The following is a 10,466-nucleotide window of genomic DNA, read 5'->3' as shown; positions in this document are numbered from 1 at the left end:
AAATAATTATTTAGAATACTACCTAGTAGCAGGGAAGACTGTTAATTTTAATAATGATGGTCAGATTCAATTAATAATTGGTAGGGAAGCTGTTATTAATTAAATTTAGTAGTAAAATTGCTATGTTCAAAGTAATTATATCACTAATGAAATTTTTTAAGTATACGTAACATGAAACGTAAGATAGGTGGACTTCTATTAGGATTAAAACTATTGTTAAAATGTTTGTTGAACATAGTTCCGCTCAATTGAAGGTAAGCTGAAGCAATCATTGACATAAATTAATGGTCAGAACTACAAAAACAAACACATTTTTGATTTGTTAGTTGTAAAGACAGATGGAAAAAGTTTCTGTGCCATTCTAAAAGAACGGATTAAAAATTGTTACTTTTAACAGAAGGTATATTAGGTATATATAAATATTTCACTCACCGCATTTATATAACAACATTCCACTATTGATTGGTTATTGTCGCTCGTTGTATTTAAATTGTATAACGCATTAGGCATGGATAAATAGTCTATTTAAAATTCAGGAACCGGTGCGCCGTCTTCATGGTGTTGTGCTCTGACGGCTGACGGTTTTCTTCGCAGTGGCTACATCCCTGTCCACCGAATTGGGGCGAATTAAAATTTATTTATTATAAGTATAATTGAAAACTTCAACTTTCAAAGATTATTCATTTTACTATGCATAATAGACAATAGTATGACGTATAATATTATTAGTTAATTTATTGTAACAACTAAAATAGTAAACTGAAATTGATTGAATTAATTTTGTATACATCACGTGACGCGTAAACTCTATGATAACACCATGATAAGACCTAAAAATACTATACATAAATATAATAATATATCATCTAATTACATGAAAGTTTCGTGTGAGAGAGATCGATAATGGATACAGCAGCTACAGACAGAGACCGTCACGCGAAACGAGCTGTCTAATTGCCAATATTGGCGATACGTCCGGTGTCGTACACTCGTACCTAATTATTAATTTTGTGGAGTGATGGAAAATACGTTTTTACCGAACGCATGATGTATGTTACCGGTGACAACAGAAAACATATAAACATATTAATAATTAAAACATATAATTTGACTTTGGACGCTCAGCGAGTAAGTAAACGTTTTTAATTGCTCATTATACTGTTGTTATAGGTTAAGGTACCTTTAATTTTTATTCTGGCCTTGTCTCTCGTGTTTTTAGTTTTTTTTTTTCATCATGTGCATAACTTGCGCAAGTGAAATTATTTCTGTTTAAACAATGTTTAATAATCTATAATATTATTTTTTTATATTTAGTTCTATCTTAATCAATATTTAAAACCACTTCGTAAAATTTAGTACCTATAAGACGTGTTTATGATACCGGTAAGTTTTGCTCAGCACGTGTGCATTTGAATCAATGTAAATCTTATTCCGTTACGTTATGTATGTTCTCTTCGTCTTACATAAGTCCGACATACCAAATTTTAGTTTACCAGTTTGGATAGTGTGCTGTTAATTTTGATATTAGAGTGAATTTATTTAATTATCTAGCTATTAATTATCACCAAACTTTTAGGTGGTGAGAAAATTATCTGTACGACTGTGCATAATCATTATCTTAAATTTTACATACTTGATTAAAAATTAAAATATCGTAAATAATCGATAGAGAGAACACAGATAATCTTCTTAGTATAGTTTAATAATAAGTAAATTCACTGTAAAACTAACAGCACACTGTTAAAACAGGTGGACGAAAAATAACTATGTTGTACATATGTAAGACGGATACAACATAATATGCGGATATCCTCTGAAACACGTAACACGTCTGTAGAATATTATCTGCTGGAAAACTCAAGTTTTGGTTGAATACCTTTATTCTATATTATGATTACTATAGAGGCCATTTGTTCTGATTTTGTTTTTGGCACATGACTTATTTGTTTAGGTCTTTGATAACCCAGTCATCATAATCATAATAAATTCCGATGAATGTGTACACCGTACCATGAAGCGGGAAAAAAATTGTTCAAATAGTTGATATTCAATAGTCAATAGTCTACTGAATTCAGCTAATAAAACGGTGCCAGGAAAATATATTTCCAACCGAATTTCAATTAAAATTAATTAATGAACTAATATTGAAATATTTATGTGAAGGTGTAATGACAAGAAAACATAGAAGAAGGAACCTGATAGACTCTACAGGAAAGCACTTACAACACTTGGACTTTCCAGAATTTGTGCCACTTACACCATCAAAAAAATAAAGAAGTCGATTTTGTTTGCAGCAACATTAAGGAAATCAAAAAAGAAAAGATTTCATATGCCGCTGTATTGAATGTTATGTTGGCTCATGTATTACCCCTTATTTTAAAATTTACCACTTAAAATAATTTCAAAAAAACTTTTACTTAATTCACTTATAATAATATATTATAAAAGTACTGTTGTTATATTTTATCATTACAACTATTATTTAATTTCTCTTATATTTTATTTATATATTATTTTTATTTGATCACAAGTTCAATGTTTTTTTTTCGTTTTTTGTTATCTTATTTGTTTTATTGTGTTTTTTTTAAATTTTATTTCCACTAGTTAAATATATTTTTTTTTATAATTATCTTATGTATTTAATATATTATTTAATCACATTGAATTGAGTAAAACAATGTTGAAATCTTGATTTTTGTTTGAAATTAGTTGTACTGTATTAATTTGGTACATTAACCATTTTAAAAACAAGACCATATACTATACTATTATAATCATATTAGATGAGCGTCAGCGCAATGTGAAAATGTATTTACTATTAACCCATAGCCGGCAGTTATTATATTATATTATCATTATGACATGACCATAACGTAAAATAAAATGTTCTCTTATTTGTTGTATATTATATGGTATATACTTATGCAATGTACATAGTATACATGATATTAGATTATGTACTTTCCATAATAAAAATAATTGTATATCTACTAAAAAAAAATTAAATACATACTAAAACTGTTGTAAAGGTTCATAATAATTAAAGTTTACTATGACGGGTTGCTTAAAATAGTTTTTTTTAAATATTTATACCTAATTTTGAAAATATTTTTCCAGTTATACCTTAGTTATTGATTATTAATAATGTTCATTGCTAACATTAATTTAAACATATAGCTGGTGTTAATATACTATTGAAGTCCTAAGTAGTATCTACTTAGGAAGTAGTACTTTTGCCCCCCCCCCCCATGCTCCTGCCAAAAATTAAGCCCTGGATCCGCCACTGATCTAGATAGATTTGAATTTAGTTATCTTTATCTAGATAAGGTTTCATCATATTATCTTCATCTTTATCTAGATAAAAAAAGTACTAATCTAATCCCAACACTGCTAATAACATTGATGAAAACAATATATTATGTTTAAGCTGTATAATAATTGCTTTTAACAGGTGTTTATGATAATACTTTAAACATACAATATACATTTATTTATTTTTTGATACAATTAATAGATACACAATAGTAAAATGCCAATAATGTAAAATTCTCAATATTGTAGTCCGTATATTTAATTTAATTCCTATTTAATAGACTAGGGAATACCTATACTCTACAAGTCGAACCAAGGATCAACCACTATAATAACGAAATATTATACTTACCTATTACCTACCAATATACCTATAACAGGTCCGATACTCGATATTAGTGCTAAACTTTTAATTTTTAAAATACAACACAATCAGTGGCGCAATGACAAATGAGGATTTGTTTTCGAGGGGTTACGCTACTGAATATACATACACCATAATGATTGTGATGTTTCGATTGTATAGGTAATCATTATAGGATTTAGGGCACAGAACTATAAAAGTAGGACGATCTAAAATTGACAAATATTTAAATATTCATTCAAATCCATAAATCGTTTCACCTTTTTGTTACAACACCTATCGCAGGAGAAATAAAATATACCCAATAACAAAAAATTATTCTTACTATAAAAAATGCAAAACTTCAACAAATAAAATCACTGCTTAATATAAATAACAAAAAGAATATTATGATAGGATTTTTAAACTTCAAATAAATAAATAAAATATGTTATTAATTAATGTTTATTTTTTAAACAGCGCTAATACGCCTACTTAATTAAAATGTCGACATAGATATTATATTATGATGTGAATATAGGTATACCTATGTATATAGGTATATTATATTACATTTTATAGGAGTGTTGTCAATAGGTGACATATTCACTTAAATCACCGATGTACAAAAAAACTTAAACATAATATATTATATATGTTTATTATACCCTAAACTGTTGTACAACGCAAACGATAAAACATTATATTATTATACCTATATTAACGTAATAACATATATAGTAGTATAATATAACACAAATGCATAAAAATTCAGTCAAAGTGAATCAGTAATCACAGGTAATTATGATATAGTAATAGTTAAAATATTGCGATATTTGTTATAAGCATGAATCTTCGTAAAAATAATATAATAACAAAAATACTGAAAGGTACGTAGGTAGGTAACTACTAAGAATAATAACGAAAGTATTAAGCTCGACGAAAGTGCTCAGTGATCATTGTACTAATTATAGACCTATCTCTCTCTATCTCTTTCCATATCCAAAATAATTTTAAAATGTTCAAAACAACATTTGATTGAATTTTTCCCCACCCTTCTCATTAGCTGGCCGCTGTCGGGCCGGGTATGGGCTAGTTTTGGTTTTTTATATAGTAGCTAATAGGTAATATATTGAAGTAACCTCTACAAGGCATGCCTTTTTTCCAATATTTGAACGTGTTTTTTCTATCGGCAATATAAAAATAAACATTATTTAATTTCTGATTATAACTATAGGTAAATTCACTTACGTTGTGTCGGCCCGCGCGGCTGGCAGCGGAGCGTCGTTTGCCGTGATGACAGCTTCCGCGACAGGGGACGATTCCTCGACCCTGAAGATCGACAGCGGATGGTCGTTTTCCGTGGTGACGGCTTCCGCGGCAAGGGACGGTTCCTTGACTCAGCAGACCAGCAGTGGATGGTGGTTTGCCGTGGTGTCTTCGATCGGACGTCCCGTGGCAGATAACGGTGGCGTCTGTTGGTCCGGTCGGTTTGACGGACAGAGCAATTCCACTGCCACGGACATCGCGGTGCCGACGGACTGTGTGGCCAAGTATATCCCGAAGGATATTGTAGCAGTGGCCCGTCTTCCGCAATCCAACGCGATGGACAGGCAACGCGTCACCACCTCTCTGTTAAGCTTTCTGGAGGCTCCCGGAAAAGTCCGTCTCAACGCCTGTTGCACTGCAGGACTCTTGACGAACGCAGTCATTGCGAGTCCTGAGCACAACAGGGTGAGTACAAGCGCTAATACAGTCATAACTAAAGTCCCAGCCACCGTGACGACCAGCATTGACGTCACGCTAGCCACAGCTGTGAAATGGCCGTCCTGCAATAAAATAAACATTAAAGTTAATAATATTATTCGTAGTTAATTCGTCGACGAACGTGTAACACACACCAGCCACACAGGGCACTTGCAGCAGTGTTTTTCTATATAATATCAAATTATACTTACGTATTCCTCGATGCGCATTGTGTCTAAAGTGTTCTGTACCCGCACGTACCGTTCCTTAAAGTTTTCTGGTGCATACGGCATACTGAAAACTTTAAGAAAAAAAAAAAAACAGAAAAAAACAAAATAATACTAATTAAAAAACAAAAACAAATCTAATCTATTTTAAACTAACACGAAAAACAATGATAACAACTAAAAAAAAAACAGAATACTTTGCAGTAAGAGATTGGCAGGGGTTTTCGAAGAGCAAGCTCGGCGTTATACATATAATATAATAATAATATTATATTATAATAAGCGGCTTGACGTCTAGGAAAGCAATGTCATATTTTCGTGTGTGTTTACGCCTTTTATAGAAAAATATTGGTCCCACACACCATTGGTAACAAACATAACTGTTTATATAGAGCCAGAAGGGCTTACGAGAAAAAGTCATTATTACCTATATTAGCCAACAAATTTACCATAATCGACGAAAAATACGAGTACAATATATATGAAACCTACTCTATATTATTGTGTCAATGTGCAGGCCAGGGCCGTATTTACAATTTTCCACCCGTGAGCAACAGCAATTTTGTCACCCTGCACGTTTTTGCTCATGATTATAATTTGTTCCGCCTCAATATTTATTGTCCACAAAAAAATCAAAAACAACTGTCTTAGTATTACTAAATATAATTACAATTTATATAATATACAAAACAGTGGCGCAACCAGGATTTATTCAAGGGGGGGGGGGGGGTCCAAAAAAATGTATTTAACTACTGTTTTTCTGTCCTTTTCCTGAGTATATACATACATTTCATTTCTTAATAAACACAATTTGCCGAGTTTAAGACCAATAAAAAAAAACACACAATTATATAATATATTATTTACATTTTAGATTCTGAGTGGAAAGATAAATGTATTAATTTTACAATGATGTGTTTTTTTTTTAATTTTTAAATTTTTTTTTGTGTCTGTCATCACCTTTTAGGACAGTAAAAGTGCTTGGATTTTCTTCAACAGTTTCTTTTCTATGAGGAAAGTGAATCTAGTTGATACTTTGGGGGGGTCTAAAGTAAAAATTTCACAGTAGTTTTCAAAAGCGCCGTGAAAAACAAAATAAAAATTAAGGAAAAACAGTAATTTTTACACAAAATCTGTTTTCGAGAAAATTGATTTTGGTTTTCGGTGCAACTCTTAAACAAATTACCGTAGACACATGCAATTTTGACTGAATGTTAATATTTTCATTTCCTATACACCATAGAATTTTGAAAATATTTTGACTTATTTTGAGCTCTTTACGGACATTTTCAGTTTCCATTTTTATTAGTTTTTTTTCTATAAATATCAATAAAATTTTATTTATTGGTTAAAAAAGCTTGTAAATTTAATAGAAGGCTCCTAGTATATTGTTTCAATGGCAGATGAAAAAAAATTAAAAGTCTATAGTCACAATTTTTTTTTTTTTGGGGGGGGGGGTCAATGCTGGTCTATATGGCATTTTTGTAAGTAATTTATTTTTCTATCAGTAGTAGGTGCGGCAGGTTGAACTAATTCTTGTCAAAAACTAATTTTATATAATATTATGATATCATAATGTTATTTTATACAATATTATTAGAATATGTTATTATTACCTACCTAGTCAATTTATAGTGAATACAGTGTGAATAGGTTTGTGATATGCAAATAGCATAGAATGAATCTAAATATTTTGAAAATTGCCTTGCGTATCTATGTTCCAAGCTGACTGTTACTCGATGTCTTGATCGAGTGTCAATATATGAATCATAAGTTTGAATTCCATATCAGAGTAAACTATAATGACATTATTTTAAATCCTCAAATATTTGGATGAAAATTATTTCTTGCGATAAGAAACAATTAATTATTGTGACGTGTTATAAAGGTGCTTTATTAAGATGTATAAAGCCATATTATAAACGTATTCCAATTATTACACTACAATACAAGTATTTGTGTTAACATGGATTATGTTAAAATGTACATAATAATATAATATGTAATGTCTTTGGAAATAAATTGGACCGTATAATATATTTCAATTTTAAAGAATATTATATTATTTTGTTGTCATGGAGATTTTCGTTTGGATGTTTATTCATACGTCCGATTACAAGTTTTGAATCAGTTTATATTTCGCAACCAACCGTTTCCCGAATTATAGTTATTTTCTCAAACATAAATATACATAATAATCAGTTTATGAGTCTATTGGCATATCCTTATAGTTTAATAATTTTTGTCACCTTCCGTAAGGTATAAAAACGTCATCAAAAATCAAAATCTTACATCTGCACAATACATACGTTCCACTATGGCAAACATTTTGGAAAACGTCGACACCGTCGTCGAGGAGGTCATGGAAGATCTCGTCGCGGCAGTGGTTTCCGATTCCAGCCAGATCGAGACGACCGTCCAGTCGGTGCTACGGGACATTGTAGCAATGGAATTTGGACACCATCTACAACTGGACTCCGACTGCACCGATGACGTGGACAGCAAAGATGGACGGATGGTGGCCATCGTCGACCAATTGGTCGACGCTATGGTCCACCTTGTGTCGGAGAGATTGTCCTCCGCGCAGCTCGGAGACGCAACCTTACACGGTAAGGCTGTAATGCAGTGCGTAGAGGAGGAGGAGGACACGCCGACCACCGGCGACTTTGAGGTCGTCGTAGTCGATGAGATTCCGACCGAGGATGAGGCGAGGATCATCTTGGAGGTTGTAGACGGCGAAACCGGAGTCGAACCGGGTACCACCCACGCTGCAGTGACTTCACGCGGGAGGATACAGCGATTGGCGGCCGCCGCGTGGAGAGGAGTAAGACGGGCCGGGCGTGCGGTCATTGGCCTGGGTTGCTAATGACGGTGGAAAAGCGTCCGCACAACCAGCCGACACCTCGGTCGAGGGCAGCAGTCAAGGCGAAGCGATGTGGGGTCGAGGAATAAGGTACGTGAAAGTGCACTTTTGGGGTGATTGGCGGTAAGTCACCGACACACGTTCTCCGGCCACCGGCGGCAGGGTCAAGGGATCTCGGACGTCCGGAGACCCTCTGGAGGCGTGGCGGGACACGGCTGCTTCAGTCCGAGAGCAACGACGATGACACGACGACGACACTGGCTATTTGTACCGGAGGTACCACTGGTGGTATGACTGGTGCAGCGTTGCACCGCGAAGACGACTCGCGACTTTGGCGATGGAAATCGCAGAGCACACGTCGGACGAGTGACGGACGACTTTAATTATTATTATTATATACGGTGGCTAGGGACCATATTATAATAATAATATTATAGTCTTCGTCGGTCGCTCCGACGAGCTTTGGTCACCGCCATCGTCACAGTCGTCTCCTGCAGCACGGCATCGCGCACTAGCCAATCGTCGCCAACCGTCATCGTTGCCCTCGCAGCCGTCGTGGTCAGGTTCCGCCCGCTTCCGTGGTCGTCTTCGAGTCCTCGAGGAAACGCGCCCGCGACTCTTGTCCCCCCCGCAGGACCGGCCGCGAGAATGATGTAGAGGTGACCGCACCTGCACCACCCACTGGCCATCACGTACCCCCCACCTCGCCTCGTCTTGACTGATGTCTCTCTTTCTTTTTTTTTTTTCAATTATAATTCGTTGCAATTTATTATGCCACATTGAGCTTCTTTTAATTTTTGTTCATATTACCTTTTGTATATTATATCTGATTTATTCTGCCACTTGAGCACATTTTTTGTTGTTAAAATTATTGTTCCTGTTTTTTTGCCACATTGAGCACCTTTTTTTATTCGTCAATATTATTGTTTATTATACCTAATTTATTCTGCCACATTTAGCACATTTTATGTTTTTAAAATTATTATTAATGTTTTTTTGCCTTATTACGAGCAATTTTCCTATTTTATTTTATATTACTTGTTAATTATTTTTCGGCATAAATGTTTCAAAATTTTAAAGCACTCTTTAATTATATATCAAATATATCGTTTATAATATTATTGAATCCCTCAACTCTAATGTTTTTTGTTTATTTTGTTTCAAAATTATAAATCACCGTGTTTAAAAATGATATTATTTTTAAACTTGAAATTATTTATTACTGTATTCAAATTCTTACTAAAATTTATATAAGAAAATTGTTATGTTATCTATAAATTATCAAGTAATAAAATAATTTTTTTATACAGTAATATTTTGTTTTATATTTTATAGTACACCACATTGAGTAGGTAGTTTACGTAAAATTAGGTACTGCGCTGACCCGTCCGTCGATCCACAAGTGGTCTGACGATCGAATCCGCACACGCTGTCAATTATATGTCGATGATGACGATGATTCCTGTTGTGTACACATTGCGATGATAAGTTAAAATATTCAGATCTATATAAACTAATATATTAATATACATTTAACATATTATAAACAAGTGAAAAAAAACGCACACACACGTCTATATACACTATAATAACATATTTTGTTGAAGAGGCGAAGTCATCGATAAGTTACAAAAAAACACAATATGTTAGGTATGCACTGAACGTCATTTGTATCGCCGAAGATTATATTATATAGACGTCGTAGACCACACTGATTCTTAAACAGTAGTCCGCGGCGATTTTATCTAAAATTAAACTACTTTAATTTACCGAGTACCAGCTATACCTACGTGTAATAATATCTGATAATTCTGTAAGAGTTGATAAAATATGGTAAAATGTTAATAACGATTATTTACCAACAACATTGTACCTATACACAGAATTAATTATTTTAAGATCATCAGAAATTTACTTGTGACCATGTGCTATAATTAGAAAAAGCTACAAATAAGTATTTATTTTAGATTCAATT

The 10,466-nt window shown here is 33.2% G+C and overlaps 1 long non-coding RNA gene across 1 annotated transcript in view; it reads left to right on the top strand.

The window, feature by feature from the left end:
* The first annotated feature begins 868 nt into the window (after window positions 1–868).
* Window positions 869–10,466, top strand: part of LOC103307712 — a 300,213-nt gene continuing 290,615 nt past the window's right edge. Inside the window, exon 1 of the long non-coding RNA XR_003839626.1 lies at window positions 869–1,128. This is a non-coding gene — a long non-coding RNA (uncharacterized LOC103307712). The remainder of the gene's footprint in view (window positions 1,129–10,466) is intronic.

The sequence above is a fragment of the Acyrthosiphon pisum genome, chromosome A2, assembly GCF_005508785.2.
Source record: "Acyrthosiphon pisum isolate AL4f chromosome A2, pea_aphid_22Mar2018_4r6ur, whole genome shotgun sequence".
Lineage (NCBI taxonomy): Eukaryota > Metazoa > Arthropoda > Insecta > Hemiptera > Aphididae > Acyrthosiphon > Acyrthosiphon pisum.
Note: the sequence above shows the minus strand (reverse complement) of the source record. Positions and strands in the feature narration are given on the sequence as shown.